At 40.0% G+C, this 21751-nt stretch overlaps 1 protein-coding gene across 5 annotated transcripts in view; it reads left to right on the forward strand.

Annotated features, from left to right (window-relative positions):
• The window catches only part of ZNF521 (zinc finger protein 521), a 272429-nt gene that overhangs the window by 1669 nt on the left and 249009 nt on the right, over nucleotides 1–21751 (forward strand). The gene's annotated exons all lie outside the window — the stretch shown is intronic.

Here is a 21751-nt window from a genome sequence, read left to right on the forward strand (position 1 = left end):
ACCAAAATACTGTAATTGAAAAGACAGAAAGGAAGGAGACCATCCGGAGGGGGAGGGAAAAGCCCTCGGTCGGAGCTCTCCGTCTGGGCTGGAGGAAAAAGTTTCTGTGCCGTGTTTTCGCGGAGAACACACGCGCCCCGCCGTGCGCCGCCGCTTTTCCCCTTTCTTCAGAAGGAGGGAAAAGTCGCCGCGGCGCCGGGGCAGCGGGCTCCGCCGTGTGAAAAGCGTGGCGCGGGGTCCCGGCCGCCGCCTCCCGCCCGCGCCCCGCTCGGGTTCGCCGCGGCGCGCAGCCCGAGTGCACGCCCGCGGGGCGCCGGCCCGCGGCCCCCGCTCGCGCCCCGGGGTGCACCCCTCTTGGCCATTCCGAGAAAGTTGACCACCCCCTCCCTCGCCGCTTCTCCTTCCCGCCGCCCCCTTTGATCTCGGGCTTTTCGAGATGGGGTCCAGCGCCCCATCGCGCCGGTCGGAGAGGGAAGTTGGCGGGTGGCGAGGGTGGGGGTTTTGGGGGGGCGCCCGGGCCGGCTGCGGCGGCGGGGTGGGGGACGGAGGACACTGAAGTTATTGATCCGGTGGCTGTGGTGGAATGTGGCGAGGGGAGTCACGTGGCCGCCGCCTCGGCCTCTTCCTCCTTCCCCAGCCGCCTCGCGGGGCGCCGGGCGGTGCGGCGCGCCGAGGCCGGGAGCGGCGGGGCGAGCGGCGGAGCGCGCGGGCCGGAGGCGCTGGCAGGCCGGGCAGCGGGTCGGGGCGATGGCCGGGGGGCGGAGGGCCCCCCGCGACCCGGGAGGCAGAGGACAAAGGGCGAGTCCTACGCCGCCGGGGCGCGCGGGGTCCCCGCGGGGTGCGCGGCCCGGCCCCGCCCCGCCCCCTGGTCCCCGCGGCGCAGCATCCCCTTCCTCCCGTTCTCGCCTTCCTCCTCTTCCTCCCCTTCCTCCTCGGCCGCCCGGGGGCCCCGGTCCCCGCCGCTGGTCTCGGGACCCGCCGCGGGTCGTGGGGAGGGTGGTAGCGCCCCGCGCCCCCGGCGCCCCGGCCGAGCGCGGAGGAGCGGGGCGCGCGGAGCCCTCGGCGCACACAAAGCCCTTTCTTCTCCCGGGAAGGGCCGGGCGGGGGAGGGCCTCGCGCCGCGGGCAGCTCGCCGCTCCCGAAGCGGCCGAGAAGTTTGAGCTTGAAAGCGAGATGCCCCGCTGACATGTGCCTTGACTCAGTGTTGATTCACATGCACGTGGGCCGCCTGTTTGCTGGGAACACCGAGGCCGAGGGGCTTCAAAGATTCAAGGGTCGATAGTGGGGAAACAAAATCAACGCGGCGGGTGTCGGGGTGACCGTGGACCGCGCTCCGTCGGGGGGACCTGGCCCCGAGACTTTTGGTTGCCTTAAAAGTCTCGCTGAGCGGAGTCCCGGGGACCAGCCTCTTTCCAGTCGCTTGGAAAGAAGAACTTTCCGAGTAGTTGGATGGGATAGCGCTTGGGCGTCAGTCAGCCAGGCTCCCGAAGCCTCAGTCATTTGGGGAGGCTTTTTTATTTTTAAAAAGTTTATGGAAGTTTGTACAATGGGTTGCTTTGCTCACCCCCAGCCTCCGAGTGTTCAGTTCGCCTGCCTTTGGAATTAATTCACGGGGAAAGTTCTGTGCGTGGTGGGTGCCAGTGCCCCCCGAGCCTTCTCAGGAGCATGGATTCTGCACCGAGGATTTTCTGGGCAGTCCGTGAAGCCCTTCCGTTGGCGATATTCATGCAGGGCGATCTTGGATGAGATTGCACAATACCTGCAAAATGCAAAATACCTGGGACCCAGACCCGTGCGGTTCTGAACAGGCAGAAATGGCAAGCGACAGTGAGCAAAGAGGGCATTTTATTCTTTTGTTACGTGGTCGTGTTGCAAAAATATTTAAATGTCTTCTCCACAGACACAGCATCTGTGCTTCAACTGCCAAGCTTTAAATAAAACACATTAAAAACAAAGATTTAGCTTCCGTTTTCTGTGTGGGCATGGAACACAGTGGTGCTCTCCTCTGTCAGCTGCTTGGACGGCTCCCAGAAGAGCCATGGCCTCAGGTGGGCTGGCTGAGCTCTGGGGGCGAGAAGCTGAAGACAGGAATAAAAATAGTACAGACCTCACTGAAGAGCTGGGCTCGTTTTCCTTCAGGGTCTGCCTTTACCTGGAAAAATACATATTTAGATAAGCAGCGTCAGATGAGTGATTGTGATATTAGCAGCGATTCTGAAGCGTAGAAAGCATGGCATTCTAGGTGGCTCTTGTTCAATACCTAGCCCTTTCCTCACTTATTTTTATTTCTCTGTGTCTGCCTGGAAGGGTCTCCATTTTAAAAAGAATGTGCTTTAGGAGTGTTCTGAGTATGTGGGTTCTGTACATCATATTGTTTGGAAGGTCACAGTGGATCGTAGAAAAGCCAGGGAAGTATTATGACAAATCTTCTGGCATCATCATCATCATCATCATGAGCAATGAGCAACACTTTGCTATTAGCAGGCATAGAAAGGCAGCCTTGGTTTAAGTTTCTTCTCTTAAGTACCGATGAGTAGTTTTGCAAGTAAGATAAAAATTCTGATATTTTTAGATGAGTGACAGTATTTCAGAACCTTGTAGATTACTTTATACTGACTTGAAGGAGGCACTGGAAGCCATGAAAATGCATTGTGCGCTTCTACATAAAACATGGAGTTCTGCATTCAGTTTCCAACTTGTCTCCTACATCCACGCTATTTCTTTAACAGGCAAGGTTTAAAAGATATTTCTGATGTGGCTGTCACTTTTGACATCATAATTTGGAACACTTATCTCAGGGGAGTAGTTTACATAAGGCAGGTAAAAACATTAAAACAAAATGACAGTTTGGAGTTTTTGTTTTTACCCAAATGCTTAAGAATTACTACTACCAGGAAATTCTATTATAGTTGAATTTATTTTGGGTATTCTCATACATCTAGTATTTTGAATGAGTATATCTACTTAAAAAATATGTAGGATTCTTTTGTTTGTAGCAAACTTTAGTGTAATTGTCCTAATAACCCACCTCCTGAGAGTGGGTGCCAGGTTTCTGGCTGCAAAGGACGATGCCCTGCTTGGTCTCCTTACCTCCTCTAAAGTGCATTAAAACTGTTAAACACCAAAAAGATTCATTTTTCTGTTTGTGAAAGCTGTAAAATATATTTTGAAACATGAAACTCTTGTACCCCCTTCTGCCTCTCAAAGCCCTGGCATCAAAATTCTTTCAGGTCACATACAAAGTCGAGAAACTTATTCTCTCCTTACAAGCTACAGATTTTCAAGAGTAACCTTTCTGTTTAATGAAACAGAGAATTAAAGCCACTATTTAGAGGGATGGATGGTCAGACAATTAAATGAGTCACCCTTTCTATCCCATTTGTATTATTTGGATATTTATCTCAATTCCGGAGAGTAGACACGGTATTTGAGTAGATTACCTGACTGAAAATAGTTCTGCTGTCAGCTTGTTTTTACAGGCAGCAAATCAGTAGCATCAAATTGGTCAATTGTGACCTATTTCTATTTTTCTTGCTGGCTCTTTATTCTATTTCTTGTGTTGCTTCTCTGATAGAGGTTTTTCAGCCATTCTACCTGATAAAAACAATTTTTTTTTTTAAATTTACTCCAAAAAGCACTGTAAGTAGGAAAAAGTGGTCCACTACATAAAGGTGTGACATATTCAGTAAGAGCCAAGTTATAAAGCTGGGAAGGAGAGAGGGGAGCACTTAGACATTTAAATGGCCAAGTTAAACACAAGACACAATTAGGATATCTGGACCCTAAGGTGTTCATAAACCCATACCAGGGACCTCTAGAGAGAAATGGTGGGAACCAGGGAGAAAGAGAGCCCCAAAAGTGCCTTGTTTAACTTGGCTGTCACAGTAGCTAACCCTTTGTAACTTGGCACATTCTGAAGTTATCACACTTACGATTGACCTTTTTCCTTTTTCCCATTTACCTTCTTTTGTACTTGTACAGGTTTTTTTTTTTTGGTTTTTTTTTTAAAGAAGTAATTTATTTAGAAATATAATAAAGTGGCAAAAATTCAGCTCTCATTTTAAAGAAGAAATGTAAACTATAGAATTTGAATGTAAAGGCAAATGGATTTTAAGCCCATAACCTTTTGAAAGTCAGAAAACCTATCTATTAGGCTGTATTCTCCAGTGGAAAAGCTCTTGAAATTGAAGGTGTTAAAAAAGCCACCTCAGGGAGTGTGGTGCACTAGTCCCTAAACTTAATAGAAACATTAAACTCTCCAGTCCTTATTTAAACACTTATTTTCTTTTGTTTTCAAAGATAAAACATATTTTCTTATAGACAGGTGAAGTATAACAACCAAAAAATAATAAAATCAAGTTTTCTTATATTCCATCTCCATGTGTTTTATTTCTTTAGAAAATAATCTTACCACTAGAGAGACTCAGTTTTGGTTTTGGAAATGATGCTGTAGTAAGAAAAAAAAAAACACCTTAAATTTTGTGTGAAAAGACAGTTGCATTGACAGTATAATAGTTTGCTTTTAATTAAAACTTACAATATAGGTTTTCCTTCACAATTTTATATAAGTTAAACATGACTCCTGTTTTAATAAATTGATTTTATCCTAAGGTAAGCTTTTTGTGTTTGAAGTCTCGAGAAGATATCCATATATGTATATCTACATATTCTTTTTCATTATCGTGAGCGCAAAATGCTCTACTAATTGTGTGGCACACAGCACTGTAGGCTTTTACTTTTGGATCTAGATGCTAAAAAGCCTGATTACTGGAAACCCTGCAGAAGCTCAGTGTTTGACATTCATACCCCCTTCACACAGTTGCCGTTGTACTTCTGTTCATCTACCAACCAGTGATGGTTTCTTCCCTCTCCTCTACCACCTCTAAATTACACTGACTAGATGTTGAAGTCATTAAATTGATTATAGTCCAATCAGTAGACAATCCGACATAAACAAAAACAGCAATTACAGTTGGCAAGAATCCCACAAGTGAGAGTCAAAGTTCCAGAACTGATGGTCCAGTGAGTCTTTTCCAAAATGCCTGTTTCACGATTTCAGCAGTTCTGGCAGCATTTTCTCAAAGGGAGGGCACAAAAATTCATAAGATTCCACTTGGCCTTAGAAACAAAAACATCTGTTTGTTGCATGAGTGGATTGTTGGCTCTAAATTCATCCTGCCAAAAAGGGCAAAAAATAGGATATTGAACATAAAAGCATACATGTAAAAGTGAAATTACAAAGGGATTTGAGATTAGCAGCTTTCTTTCTTAAAGCAAGCTGTTAATAATTTTTCTTTTTTGTTTCGCCAGAGTATTCCCATATCCCTTAAAATCCATTGTAGTTATTGACAGCAGTGACATCTAGTAGTGATGACAAAATTTTTCAACTTTTTGCTTTCAATAATTATACTTAGCTCTTTTCACTTGCTTATTTGGCTCACTGCAAGTCTTATAGCATATTTGTAGAAGATTTCTTTTCATCTTATATATAGGAACATTTCTCTCCCCTCCTTTTATTTTCCAAGGAAGTCTGTAAGAATTGGCTACTCTGTTAAAACCAGTGGAATACTTGTTGACATAAGTTGAAATGTAATATTGAGTATGCTTGGCTGAGTTTTCATTTTGATGTAAAATCATGCAATGAGGAGAAAGAGGTTTCGATAGCAGAAAAGAGCAAGTCTACCAAGATCAATTAAGAATTTTATGAAAGGTCTGTTTTTCCTATTACTGTGCTTTATTAATTCATCTGACAGAATTCACATTGCTGGTTAATGTCATTAATTCTGTTGCCATAGAATACATTCTTTATGGCTGAATTTAATAGATACCATGTTGAGTTTTTAGTTTAAGAGAGAAAATCATTTTAAGACCTGCAACACTTGTATCAGGTTTTAGCAGCCTTATGGATTGTTAAAAATGTAAATGTTGTCATTAGGTAATATGTTAAAGAATGCTTTGGAGTCAATGAGATTTTGATACAAAAGGTCTCTAAGTATTTTCCCAGGTGTATTTAAATTTTTCCTCCATTGACTCCTGTTGTGTTGTCAAAGGTTAAAGTTAGTTGGGGGTGGGTCGGTGGAAGTGGGGAGTGAGTGCATGAAACTTTCTAATCCCATTTCAATTAAATCTGAAATATGTTCCTGTTTTTGTTTGGGGATTACAAGGTACAGTAGCTAGGATTACATATAACTTGTTTGTTCTAATGAAAGTGTACTTGTCTGATTTAAAATATGTTCTGCAACAATGTTATTACAAAGCAATTATAACTTAAACATTAAAGTTAACATTAGTAAATTTAAATAGCTCTGTTATAGTATTAATCAAATAGTGTAAGGAAAGCTTTTAAATGGTTTAAATAATTATGCAACTCTTGGCATAAAAGCCTGACACAAGATAAATCTTTGAAAACTGAGTAGAATCGTGGCTTTTTTTTTTTTTTTTAACTTTAATTTTAGGCAGTGTGGGCTTTTAGCATGCATCGTATTCCACCTCTAGTATAAGTAATTATGCCAGTTTAGTAATTATTAGAGATGAAAGAAATTCAGTAAGATACGAATTCTTTAAAACTTCAGTAGCTTCAGTTTTAGCAAGGATAATGATGAAGCAGCAGTCATCCAGCTGCCTGGGGACCCTGCCACAGCTACAAGCACTGGGCTGATCTTGGGGGTGTCATTATTATGGCAGCACACACTACAGTTGGCATTTCTACTCTAGATGTCTGATTGAAGAGGTTTTTAATTTGGTCATGAAAAAAAAAATTCCAGATTCAAATATGACCGTCTCTAGAAACTCCCCTTTCTTAGAAGATTTGAAAAAAGATAAATGCATACATTTAAAATTATTGTTGGACACCGTACATTTTAATTTCATGGGACAGGAAATGCTTTGAAAAAACCTTGAAAAGAAACATATATTTGTTAATCTGTCCATTGTATGTATGTTGAGAATGTGTTAAGCATTTTAAGTCTTGTTTTCACAAGAAGATGATTTGGTTTGGAAAGCATTTACTATTCATACATGAGCATAGCTCTCTCAAACTTAGTATGGTCAAGTGATTGACATTTGGAATATTCACTTTCATAATCATGCACTTTGTTGGAATTACATTTTGGTATTTTGGTTGCAATAAAAAAATTTTATATATGTGAAATCAAAAGGTTTTATCTCCTCAGTTATCACAACTCAGTATGAGATATACACATAAATAGTATGCATGCATACAAATATACTTAACATTCTATTTAAAGTACATCTTGCTTAGCAAATCCGTATGTGTTAATCACTTTTTAAGGGAAAAATTGGATTGAGTTTAATTTTGCCTAATAAAAATTGGTGTTAATGTAAGGAATATAATTTCCTCTTAGAAATTAAAATCAGTTTATCATCAAGTGCCATTATTTCAGTATTTTTATTATTCTCTCTCCCCCCCCCCATGATTGGCTTTTCTAAAATTTCTTATGCCATCAGTGTTCTATGAGACATATCAGGTTGAAAGTTATTTACCTGATGAGAAGAAGGAGGTATGTGGTTTTCATTCTTGAGTACAAACAGTCTCATATAGTCATACAGAACACATGGTGAAAACCCTTGGAGAGGTCAGGAGTCCACAAGGTGAACTACAAATTGCCATTCTATAAGAGGTTCTGTGACTGGGTCTTAAATATATATTAACACTGTTTTAGATGATACATTGATTTGCAGTAGACATTTCCAGCATTTCATACATGTTCTTTCACATTATTCTTTTCCTTCAGATAGAACCAGATTAGTTCTAGTAAGTGTGTGTATAAGACTAAACAGTAATTGCTTTCTACATTCCTAATGATTTAGCTTGTCTCCATTGTTTTAAGGTTCATTAGACATACACTGTCTAGCACTAGTCTCACGCTTTTATCTCTTCTTATTTTTATATATTAAAAAAGTCAGTTACGTATTCAAAAACACTGCTCTACCAAGAGCCAAAACAAAACAATCGGAAGGCGGTTCCGTCATGAGTTTGCTTGAATGTTTTACTCACTAACTGATCTGTGGAGTCTGAGGTTGCTGCATGTATTAGGTAGGGTGGCTTGACACTGTCATTGTGCAATATGCGAAGTTATGTACTTTTTGCATTCGTGAGGTAAGAGGTAAAAACTGTGGACTCAAGGGAATGCATATTAATTCCTGGAAGGAGTTGAGAATAAAAACAGAAACAATTATGGTTAGAAGTATTGTGACTTGGGCGGTAGTGTGAGTGAGGAGATGGCTGCAGAGTGGAAAGGGCACAGGGAGCGAGCTCTGATTTGCTGTCTGCACTTTTTGGCAAGCCACTTACCCTCTGTTCTCTAAGATTAGGATTTCCTCTCTGTTAAATGAAGGAGGCTCATTTCATTATTTAACAAGATTTTTTTCTTTCTTTCAATGCTTATTTTGCCTCAGGCGCTGGGCTAAGTTCTGAGAACTCAGTTGAGAATCACACAGACATTGTCTTGCTCTTAGGAAGCTTATGGTCTAGAAAACTGGATGAGATTTTAAATATCTTCCATTGCTTTTTAATTTGGTGAAGGAAGCAATGCTAGTGGGGAGGAGGTACATGTAAATGGTATATTCGCTTTTCAACAAGTTGAGTCAATTAAGAAAGTTAGAGAAAGTGAGTTTCAAAAACATTTCGACACCAAAACTTCGATGAGCTATACTTTTTAAGAATGGTGATCTGTGTTTTCTCTTATAATTAAAAGGTAAATACACTTGAACTGAAACCACTAAATACAATATGTGGAATATTTGTTTTCAACCCTTTTGGATTTAGGTCATTGATTTTTCAGTATCTCTTACCCCTCCTGAAGGATCTGTGTAACAGTTTTGAAAGTTAACTGACATTAAAGTTAATTTTTAAAAAATTTCAAAGAATTGATGGCATCCTGTAAGATAATTAGAGTTTCTTGGAGCACGTGTATGATGGTGATGATATTTAAAAACTGCCAAACTAAACTTAAGGTCAGAATCCCTGCTTTATAAAGTTGAAATGAAAAAAGTCACAAAGGAATTCCTTCTATTAAATATTCAGGAATAGGACACTAAGGAATGAAACAAGCTGGTATTGAAAAGCCCATAGGGCAAGCTTGATGAGTTTTACCCTGGGTGATAGGCGAATGCTTTGAAACAAACTTCTACAGAATCGTAGATCTGAAGCCTAAGACATTTTAGGGATAATGAATATTGTCTTGATGGTCTTCATGTTCAAAGATGTGAATGCAGAATGAATGGTGGTGTGCAGTGTAACTGGCTGAAGAAAAAGATGATCAGTATGAAATCCCTCTTGCCTCCTCTGAAATCATGTGACATCATTATAGCAAATTTTTTTAATATTCAAAATAAAACCATTACAAGATAATAGCACCATTTTATAGCTCCTGTTAAATGTAACTGTTTTTTTATACTTGCTGATTTGCATATTTAAAACCCAGTATGAGTGTGATGGACTGGCTGACCTCTGGGGTGGCCTCTGAACTCGTTTACGTGTGTGTTCCTCAGGCTAGGAGAGTGCTTAGCCAGGTGTCTGACTTAAACTAAGTGCTCAGGAAACTTTTGTGGAACCAAAATCACTTTATTTCTTATGAAATGAAGGACTTCTGAGTTCCTTCTATCACTAACATTGTAGAATTGTCATGTTGAGAAATTGTAATTCTTACAAGTTGATCAATAATTCATATTAATGGGGCAGGCATGCTTTTTAAATTATGAACTTGATTGAGTTGTAGCTGATGGAACAAAATCAAACAACAGAGATTAGATAGTCTTACGTTTCACTATGATTTCTTGTCCACAGCTAATAAAGAACTAATAATTTAGGGAGCTAATATAGACGGACACATGTATTACACGCAGCCATTCTCAGGGCCTTTATAAGGAATCTGACTCTATCCAAGTCCTGGAATTTCCATGGAGCAGTTTGCAGCTTCTAGATCAGAGCCCTTGGGCCAGTGACCACTTCACTTCACTAGGGGTTTGCCCTGTCTCACCGGGAGCAACCCTAACAGCAGCAGCTGCTATGCAGTAGAAATCATGTGTCTGTGTGAGTGTGTGACCAAATCTGTTTGTCTGGGTCTCAGGTGGATGTTTGCCGTGGGATGCACGTGAACCTGCAGGAGTACACATGTTTGAGCCAAGGTCAGAGTGTGCTGCTTTAAGGACAGCATTTTAATTTAGCCTGACTTATGTTGGCTAGTCATCTTCAGTTCATGTTCATCCATTTGTCCAAATGCTGGGACCATTTTCATACGGCAGCATGTCCCAAACCTTTAATGATTTTCACGCTTCACTTTGAACCTGCTCTAGGTTTAGATTGTGGATTCTCAAGCCTGTTTTATATAATAACAAAGGCTTGAATATTGTTTGCATCTCTTTTCTTTTTTTAAAAAATATATCTTTATTGATTTCAGAGAGAGGAAAGGAGAGGGAGAGAGAGAGATAGGAACATCAATGATGAGAGTCACTGACCCGCTGCCTCCTGCACACCCCCGACTGGGGACCAAGCCCGCAACCCGGGCATGTGCCCTGACCAGGAATTGAACCCCGATCTCCTGGATCCTAGGTCGACGCTCAACTACTGAGCCATGCCTAGCCGGGCTGTTTGCATCTCTTAAGACTCATTTCACATCTCCTGTGAGGCTTTTTCTGACCCACCTGAGTTAAAATGACTCTTTTTAAAAAACATTTCCTCTATACCTCACATATCATAGGAACTCTGGTGCTAAGTTGATTTTCGGGTTTGTAAACCCTTTGAGAACGGGGTTCTGTGTTTCTTTTCTTTGAATCCCCATAACCTAAAACTAGGTGGTAAACAAATGAACATGCAGATATACCATCAAGTATGTTAATTCCGTCATTTGTTTAATCAACAGATGTTGACTGCAGATCTACCATTTGCCAGCCCAGGAGTGCTAGGAGTTGGGGGTGCTATGGAGATAGATATGGTTGATGTTCTTGTACAACCAAGCAGTGGAAACACATTAAATGAACAATTAAGTGGATGCTAGTAATTCACAACCATGTGAAGGGGAAGCTCTGGGTGTTACTAGACCATCTCACAGATGTGAATATATCACATGTATCAATGAGGTTAGGGAAGGATCCTAGAGGAAGCACTTTCAAAACGAATCTGAGGTTTAATAGGTTTTTTAATGAAACCTATTAAACATGGTCATTCATTCTACAGGAATTTTTATTGAGCATCAATTATGTGTCAGGTGCTAAAGATACACTAAGGAACAAGTTAGACCCAGTTGCTCATGGGTTCAATGGAGCTAACAATCTATGAGACATATTTAGATGATTCTTTGTGTCCCTCATAATGTTGTTTAATTCCAGACTGCACTTAGTTTTGCAACAGTAGTATACTTTCAATTCATGCAAATAGTATCTCTTTTCTATTATTTGCACACTGCTAACTTGTATACAAGTCCTGGCTGTCCTTTGTTCATGGGCCTTGTTTTCCCACTCTTAAGTACTCTACTATAACTAATTCCATTCAGTTTTTCATCACTTAGATCTATTTATTGTTCCAAATATCTGGATTTATTCTAATTCTTATAGTGCTAGATAACACACTCTGGTATCATAAGACAATTGGACAACTCTCCTTTCCATTTCACTCCTAGATAATCTAGGAAAATATATACAAATCATTTAGTAATGTGTTTCTGCTTAGGATCTTTGCAAAGTCTTAGCAAAATTTTGCCATTATGGAGCTTAGTAAATACTAGAATATGACAGTTCATCAACAATCCTTTAGTATGTTCTGTAATCTAAAAGTTACATAAAAAAGCTGTAGAAGATAATAAAAACAGTAATCTACGTACTAGCGCTTTTCTCTTTTTCATTTTTTAACTCACATGTTCTAGACATTTTCTCTTGTCTCTACTCCTGGTGGTATTATTTACGAAGTCCCAAAAAGTAGTCTATGAGAGGATGTTTAAAGTTACACGTATCCAGTCTTGACCACCATCCATATAATTCTTCAAGCCAAGTCTGAGGGAGATGCGTCCATACCCTGGACAGGCTAACAATGTCCTTCCCGCTGCTCTGAGACCTGTTCCACAGTTACTTAGAGGGTTAGGATTCAAGTGGTCATGTCCTCAGGAGTGGACTAGACCATTCTTAGAGGGCAGTGTATATATATGGATATCTTGTATGCCTTCTTTTCCCCAAAATGGGAGCTCTCCACACTGCCCTCCCTAAGTATATTTCCTAGAAATCTCTCTTCATCGATATTTAGGACCTTTCCTTTATTTTATCAGCTCTATACTCCGTGTGTGGGGTTCTGTCACTTGTTTAACCCTTCCCCCACTGGGGCCCATCAGGTTGTTTCTATTTATTGACTTGCTTATTTGTTTTTTACTATTTACAAATGTCTCTTCAAGAAGCACACACATGTCCTTGCTGATATGTGTGCTTAGATATATGGGGTAAATTCCTAAAAATGAAATTGTTTGGGTGAAGGGAACATGCATTTAACATTGGTACTACTCCACAGAGGTAGTGCCAGTTCTCGCTGCTGTTAACAGCAGGGTTAGAGAGTGACTGCATTTAAATACCTTATCTTAACTAATGTGTCTTGGGAAACAAACTGGTACTTCACTGACATTTTAATTAACATTTCTACAATTATGAGTATCTTTTCATGTGTGTATATACCATTTATATTTATTTTCTGTGAATTGCCCTTTTATTTCCTTGCTTCTTTTGTCTTTTGGTTTGAAAGAACAGCTCATGTTATTAAGAAATTAGTCCTTTGTCTGACTTATGTGTTGCACATATTTCCCTTAGTTTGTCTTTTGTCTTTGTGGGTGGGAATTTTTTTTTCTCCTCTGGCCATTGAGAAGTTAAAAAATTTTTATTTTCAGTTTTGTCAGTGCTTTCTCTAATAGATTTTGTGTCTGACATAGAAAGCTTGCCCCCTGCCCCCCCAATCATTCTTTTAGTTCTGTCTTCCCCATTACACTGGCTACGAGGCTTTATCTGCCCCCTTTCGCCCTGTGTCCCCAGCACCTAAGTGTAGTTCTGGAAATATAGTAGTTACTTAGCAAACATTTAATAAATGGGGTCAATAGAGTATGGTGGTTAAGAGGTTGGGTGTTAAACTAGTCTGTCTAGGTTGGAATTCTAATCTGGTTGACTTTGGGGAAATTATTATCACAATTTCTGTAACTGTGAGAGTGATAGTACCTAATTCATAAGGTTGCCGTGAGAATTAAGAGTTAATTCATGTAAGCTCTTAGAATAGTATCTGACAGACAAGAAGTACTTAGTATATGTTTCTAACTCTTACTCTCAAAGGTTTTCTCACTTTTGTGGGGAAATTCTTTATTCCAGGTGATACAATTTCTTTCTATTCCAGAAAATTCCTTTTTGCTGTGGTTGAGGAGTGGAGATTTCTGGGTACCTGGGTGGTTGGACGCAGCCCTTTCAGGGGCCTGTTTTGGGTGGGTTCCTTGCAGATGTCTTTACTGGGTTCAGTCTGCCATGGACAGCCCCTTCACATTGGCAAGAGTAGCGTTTCATTCCAAGCTCCTCTGCACTTTGCCAATATAGAGAGAGTTCTGAAAGAAAAATTCCTGCAGAAATTCCAATTAAAAGATAATGGAAACATAAAGTGGAGCTAATTAATTTTAGAGCCTCTGTCATCTTTTTGGTAAGTCAGGTCTGTGTCTTTGAGTTCTTTGCAGAAGGGCCATGCTAATTTGCAAAGGTAGGCTAATTGTTCTTGGGAGAGGAACTGGAGACAAATAACTCACATATCATTATGAAGGTTTAATCATAGTAGATTTATTAATAATCCTTAAATTAAAAAGGTAAATCTGGGCTTGGGTTTACAAAGGAATTAGCCGAACAAGGGGATGATTTCCTACATCACCATGCTCATCAGTGAATTTATCCAGAAGCATTTTCTTTTAGGCTTCAGCGAGGAATGTCGTGGTGTCTGGAAGCACGTGTGAGTACAGAGTGTGAAGATGGAGCAAGAATATAGGAACGTGTCTGCTGACTGGCTCTTAACTCCTAGTCTGTGTCCGGCTGTGTCTGGCCCCTGTTGTAATTTCATGTGAAACCTCATTGGGGGCATATTGTCTGAGATTTCTTTCCTCTTAATTTCTTCCCTTCTTTTCTGCAGTAAATCCTAAATGCTCAGTTTGTTTTATTTTTACTTCCCCTTGCCTCCCTTCCCTTGCTCATTCAGTCACCAGTCCTACTCTCTGTGTTCAGTTCATGAAATAACCTGGTCCCCACTCCCAGATTGCCAAGCTCCGCTGTCCCTCTGGGCTTTAGAAACCCGGCTCTGTCATTGCCCGCTGGTTGACCTCAGCACTCATTTGTCTGGCGATACTCTGTGTAGACACTACCATCTCTTTATTTTAACTATGTTATAACTGTCATAAAGTTATCTTTCTATACGGACAAAGTCTGAAACCTTAATATATCCAGTCAGATGACTTTCAAATAGCCATTTATACTTTCCCCTTCAACCTTAATGCTAAATGAAGTGAAAGAGATAGTAATGAAAATTGGAGTGGAGAGAGTCAGGAGGATTGTGTGAGGCCACTTTTAATGAGTGGAATAGCCTTAAATGATAGTAAGTGACAAAGGAAATTCCGCTTCAATATAATTTAAGATAGATATTCTAGAAAACACTTTAGAAAGGGTAGATTGAGCTCGGGTGGTAGTTTCCTTTCCTGACAGGTCACCTATAGCCGGGACTGGAAGTCTTGTTAAGGGGGCACAGCGAGGTGCATTGTTCCCAGGGGGGCAAGGACACTAGAGTCCCAGCTATCCTGTCATCTCCAGGAGGCAAAGAGCTTTAGTGCTGTGTCCCTAGTTGCACTGTGACTTTGTAGCAGAACAGGGAGGAGAGTCTCAGGCCCTTGATTTCTGGTTTTAGGACTGGCCTTTCGCGGCTGTCCACATTCTGAACTCTGGAAGGAAAGTGACTTTCCCCTCCCCCCTCAGACTCTTTACAGAAGCCTTGGACCCACTGCTGTGTGAGAATCCCTTATTCTCTGTGTTTTAGCTGTCGGAGTCTCAGGTTTTGGTCCTATCTGCACAATCAGCATGTCCCAGGGAGCTGACCCGAGGGACTCGGTGGACCTGTGTTTGAATCCTGCATGCTATTGAGCCTCTCTCTAAGCCTCGGTTTTCTTACCAATAACATGGTAAGAATCTACTTCACACAACTGATTTATTAAGTAGCAAATGTGAGAGGCTTCACAGGTATCTGCTCTTAGGAGGTTACTAACTAGTAACAGCTTTTCATTTCGGAGGAACTTCATGGGGATGCTGAGGAAACAGGCACATTTTGTCCTGTCTGTCTGTCCCTCTTCTGCAAGTCCTGAGGGGTGACACAGTTCTGTAGCTGCCTTGCCTCTTTGTGGAGAGCAGAATATCGTCCCCCTTCTGGAGACAGCCTAAGAGGAGTGGTGTGAGTTTTTCTACCCAACTCTTAGTGACCGTTCTCTACAATTAAGGCGGGTGTAATGGAGCTAGAGAAGAGGTGAGCTCGCTCTTTATGTTAAATGTTTCCAAAGATACTGTGTATCTGTTTCTTTTGACTTTAAGAGAATCTTGTGTTAGTCATTATTCCCATTTTATAGATGAAGAAACTGAGGCACAGACACTGCGCTCATGGCTAGAGCAGAAAAGGAATGTAGACTCTGTTGGTCTGGTGGTGGACGTGGGGGCAGGTGGAGGAGGTCAATGGGGGGAAAAAGGGGACATCTGTGATACTTTCATCAATAAAGATATATAAAAAGAAAATGAGCAGTCGTGAATTTCATAATTTTCAAATGAAAGAAGCCAGGGCCAATCTTAAACCAAATCAAGAGGTGGAAATAATTAATCTTCTGGCCACCGTATCTCTTCTCTGGTGTTGAAGCATTTAGATCTCAATTCCCTCCCCTGGTCTACTCCCCCCCCCCTTCAAGTTACTTCCATAAGAAAAAATATGACATGGTATTAGTTAAACCTGAGAGAGAATTGAAAGCTGTGGAAACCTGACAAATCCCAGACTGTTTGATTAAAGGCTTTGGCTTCTGCTAAAAGAATCACATGCCTTGGAAAGCTGATCTGGAAGGTGCTTTAGAGGAGGTGATTGTGGGGTGCTGGAGTGAGGGATCCAGGAGTGCTTTCCCATCGCTGATGGAGCCTCAGTGGAAATACCTACTTACAGAGGTTGAGTAGACCTTTCAGAGGTCTTCCTCTGGATGTTCTCACTCAAAGGCCAGATTTACTAGGGTGGAGCCCACCAGTTCTGTTATAGGAAAAAGTGAGTGGTGGTTGCACCTACAAAATTATAGCAATGGGTCTGACTTCAGTTGAAGAGGCTCCTGGTAATGTCATATTGGCTGTTTTAAATATACTGTGGGGAGATGCTGTGGAAAAACAAATTCATATTTCCCACTGGCAGGTTACCATCCTGAAGCAATGCCTGTTTTCTTTCTTTTGAAATGGGCCACTTTTTCATACAAATTTTTTTCGTTGCTGTGAGGAGGTGGGCACATCTGTTGGGGATGGGTTGACCCCTGAACTGGTAGGATATTGATGCCATCTGTGGATGGAATTGGGTACGACCTGTCACCACTCCCCCTAAACATGACTCCAGTTTTGACGTCTTATAGACAGTACTTCAGAGATGGCACATACTTTTTTTTGGCTAAGTATAAAATTAAAAAAGGTTGGATTCTTAAAAGTTATAAGCAAAGGTAGAGTTGACTAGATTAATTTCCTTATTATTTCTTTAAAAAAACAGGATGAGATCTGGCCCTTTCTGACTCACTATCTGAGAACATGCCCTTCCTTCACCTATATTCACTGACAATTATATTTCTCTCTCTATCTGTATATATGTATATATATGTTTCTGCTTATTAAGTCACATGGTGCAAAAGGAAAATGATTAATAAGTAGAGGTGTTTATTAGTCTTTCTCCTCTATGTGTGATTGATTTAGCTGATTTTACTTTATACATATTTATAGGTTATCTGATAATAAATCATCACTTAAAGTCTGTTTATATGTAACATATATACTATAAAAATATTTAATATATGCTCACCCTATCTTGACAAGTCAGGATTGAAACAATATAAGTGGGAACATATTCCCACAAATGACTATTAATTTATAGTTACTAAGATAATGGCATACACGTCGACTTTCAGTTCTATCTGGGTAGCTCTGTAAATTGTGTATTGATTATGCTAATGGCACTGGTGTCTTTATTACTGGTCTGCAGATACATGCAGATTAAATGCACTTTGGGAAGGTGGTCCTTCTGTAGGAAAAGTGCATTTTGAAAGTCTGGTGTTTGGAGAGATTAAGTTAAAACTAAAGAGAAACATTAAACTCATGGAAACTTAAGGAATTGTTGTGTTCCAGGAAATGAAAAGTGCAGTTAAAAAGTTAAAAATGATGCTCTTACATTTTCTTTGTTTCACATTCCTTCAGGAAAGTGTTGCTGAAATGGTATTAAATCAATAATGATTTATTTTTATGGTTTATATTTGGTTGTGTGGCTTTTCTTGTTTTGTTTATCAGGCTGAAGGAACCTTAGACATTTAAGGTTGCATGCATTTTAAAATTTATTAGCCCAACTAGAGGAGAACAAAATGAATTTTTTCCAATTATACATAAATTTTCTTGTATTTTGTAATAGCTCATAAATCACAGCCTCACGCTTTGCTCTGATCTTTCACTATACAAACATGTACCTTATTTTATAGGTTTTTCCTCCCTCCCCTTTTGCTGAGCCATTATGTTACCAAAGCAGTTATTTAGAAACCACTTTCTTACCTTCCTCAGTGGGCTCACGTCTTAGAAATGTGGGCCTTCCACTTGTGTGCCAGGTAGGAAAGAAAAGAAAAAAAAAATCTTTAAAAAATTTGTTTTCAAGTTATTTTTCACTTTATTTAAATAACAGTTTGATTCCTCATTTGCTTGCGAGCCAGTTGGAGCTGATGAAGGGTAAAAAGCAAAAAGCAAAAGTTTTTTTATGTTTCTGGGTGACACGATTCCATTTAGACAAATTTGGTTGTCCCTGCATTTCAAATATATCTTTAAAATTAAGAAGAGGAACTTCCCAAATTAAAAATAAGAGAAGTCACTAATCAAGAGAGTTGAGTGATAATATTGGACTGATTTTTGTGAATGAGATTGAATTTTAACTTCTAAAAATGTAAAGACACAAAGATGAGAGTACTGTTAAATTGCAGCAAGCAAATGTTTCTTGTTCAAAACAAAGCACTTTCTCCCTAAGCTGTGTTTTAGTAATTGTTAAGATAGTTAACTCTAAGTGTCCAATTCAGAAATATTGTTACAAGTGGATTGGTGTTATCCAAAGTAGCTGAAGTAGTAACAGTTGGTAAAAGTATCAGCAAGTAGGATGTCTGGAGTACAAAGGCTTGGCTTTTTTGCCCCAGATCTTCTTTTGCTGGGATGGAATAATGATATAGTAGCTATACTACTATAGCTGTGGCTTATTGCATTTAAAGAGAAAATAGCGAGACCCTTTCCCAAACATTCAAATTCCTAAATACTAAATACTAAGTTTAAATATGTTTCATTTATTATTGCAGTTGTTCTAGAAGTGTTTTTCACTATATCTGGTTATTATGTGCTAAAGACTACATGTAAATGCTTTTAACTAAAAATTTGTCTTTCTCCAAAGTGCATGTTTAGCAATTTAAAAATCACTTTGCTGTAGAGAAATTAGTACTTGTATATCTGGATGTTAAAAATATTTTTTCACAATATTTTCCTTATATAAAATGGAAAAAAGGGTTTGTGAGACTTGGTTTAAGATTAAGCAGAGGGATATGGAAGTTGGCTTTGTTTGTTTTGTAGGGAGTTAGGGACCATCCAAAATTCAGATGTGTCAGCAGTGCCTTCACAGTTAACCAGCAGTTTTGGACATGAAGGCATCCAGGGTAGTTAGTTAGAAGAGAGAGAAGTCTCAAATACAGCGATCAGAAAGTTGTATGCCAAAAGGTCTCCCCAAACAAAACAGTTCAGAACAGCAAATGAAAAAAGACATTGGGTAGTTCACTGTAGATCCTTCACTTAGAAAAACCTTTGGTAGGATAATTTTTTCTTAATTTTTAGGTTAGGTGATTGTGAGTTTCTATACCCATTTTAGTCTTCTTCCCATCTAATATTTGTCCTGTTGATTTGTCATCATTCTCTGCAGTTTCTTACTCTATTTTCTTCCACAAAAGGCTCTAATCTTTAATGTAAATGTTTTAATATATTTATTTGGGTTTTATATTATTAAAAGTTGTGGTCTAGTGTTAATACTTTGTCCTGTGAAAAGGATTGTGAACTGCATGTAGAATCATGTCAGTAAAAATTAATGGTTAATGCTTTTTTAAAAAGATGGAATTAAAAGAGAGTAGAATCAATATCTGTTTTTTGTTTTTAGTCAGATTTTGCATTTCTTTTTCCTTGTTTTTGTTTGTGTTTGAAATATGACTAAAATCAAAGGACTCTCGTCAGAAGTCTCCCGAGTCCCAAGAATTGTCTTCGGGGCCCTTCTAAATCTCTTGTACTAGATTAAAAATTTACCTGGTGGAATTGTGTACTTCTGCCCAGTCTTTCTCCAGCTTGGCTTTATTAGGATTATGGTTAAAGACAAAATCTGGATGTGAAAATAGTGACAAAAGTGTCATTAGCTTTGATTAATACACCTGTTTAAAACCAAGACAACAAGTTCATCTCTAGGAATGGCTCCACCCTCCTTGAAGCCTGGCAACCAGCGAGACAGCTCCTCACTTTCTTATGCCAACAGCAGTCCTACACCCTCTAGATCCTGTTTTTGTAGTGGCTCCCCATTACTGCCATTTTACCACTGACTTCACTTTTCTCCTGCATTGTGTAATAGTCCCCAGACAGGTCTCCCTGCTTCCAGGTCGGGTCTCTTGCTACACCATCCTCTCAGTTACCAATGGGACATCTTTCTAGAATGTAAACACTATCACTCACTATCACTCACTCTCCTTCAGTGGCTTGTCCTAGCACTGAGGTTAACGTTTGAACAGAACACAGTCGTTCTTTCATATCTAACTGCTTTTCCAGCCCGGCCCCTGCCACTACTCCCCTTCCTTTCTATGCAGTGCTCCTCATTTGAACAGCATAGAACTTGTGACTCCTGGAAGGCGTCGTGCTGTTTTATGTGTCTGGGCCTGTACACATGTTTCCTCTGTGTGGAGAACCATTTTCTACTTGTCCTCAACTGCTATCCATCTTTAACACTTAGCCCGAGCTTATCTTCAATAAAGTTTTCCCGCTCTGCCCCATCTGATTTCAGTACCCCTTGTCTGTGGGTTCCTGCATCTGAGTATGTATCCTGCCCTCTGCAGTCAGTGATTTACTCATCTCTCTCCCTCTGCGCCGGTGCTTGCCAGCCCTTCTCATGTTGTGCGTGGCATATGCAAAACATGAAAAGTTTTGAATGGCACACTTGGGTAAATGGAGAGGCAACAGGGCTGCAGTTTCCAGTCACCCCAAACTGTATCTGGACACTTTGAGGGCTGAAAGAGGTCAGTCTCCTTTAACACCTGAACCTACTTTTGACCGGCCAGTTGAGAATGTTTGCTGCAGCGGAGTGGTAGACCAGTGGCTTTCAACCAGTGTGCCACATGCAGTACTTGACTAGTCAGGGGCACTGACCTCTTTTCATTAGATTGTCAAAGAAAAAAAATGACAACAGCCAACACAACAGTAGTCATCCCATGTGAATGCCTTGTCTTAAACCATAATATATAGGTCATATAATAGAGTGGCACCTCGTTGGTCACACCACATATTAAGGTTGCATCTGATTGGTTAATTCTTGGTACCAAAGTCTTTTTTTTTAATTAAAAAAAAGGTCACTTTGGAGCAAAAAGGATAGATAATTAGTATTTTTTTTTTTTTTTTGTAAATCAAAATTATACCAACTTTTTTTTGTCAGATTGACTATATATAGACATCTTTCTATATCTGCCTGCCTGCCTATCTATCTATCATCTATCTATCATCTATCTATCTATCTATCTATCTATCTATCTATCTATCTATCTATCTATCTATCTATCATCTATCTATCTATCTATCTATCTATCTATCTATCTATCATCTATCTATCATCTATCTATCATCTATCTATCAATCTATCTATCTATCTATCTATCTATCTATCTATCTATCTATCTATCTATCTTCTATCATCTATCATCTATCATCTATCACCTATCTATCTATCTGTATATTTGGTGTGCCACAGAATTTTATTGATTAGTTTATGTGTGCCATGAGATGAAAAAGGTTGAAAATTGCTGGTCGTAGACTTTCCATCTCCAGGGCCTTAGCCAAGTGCCTGTTACTGCATAGGCGCTTAGTAAAGGTTTGTTTACTGAAGCTGTGACTAGGCAGCCATAGTAATTCAGTTGGAAGGTTAAATGACCTTAAGGCAGGAATATGTTTATAAATTATGCTTTATATGAAAGTTGGAGTGCTTTCTTCTAAATTTCATGTTACAGATAAAGAGGGACAAAGTAGTAGAAGAAATTTGGGTTCTGATTGGACAAAGAGAAACTATTTGGTTCTAAAATGTGTGTGTGCATGTATATGTGTGTGTGTGAGTGTATGTGTGTGTGAGAGAGAGAGAGAGACTCTCCCAAGGCTAATTTCTTGCCTTCCCCTCATTTCATTGCAGGTAGCAGAGTGGTAATGAACTCACGTTGGCCTG

Source organism: Miniopterus schreibersii (assembly GCF_964146895.1).
Source record: "Miniopterus schreibersii genome assembly, chromosome: 10".
NCBI classification, from domain to species: domain Eukaryota; kingdom Metazoa; phylum Chordata; class Mammalia; order Chiroptera; family Miniopteridae; genus Miniopterus; species Miniopterus schreibersii.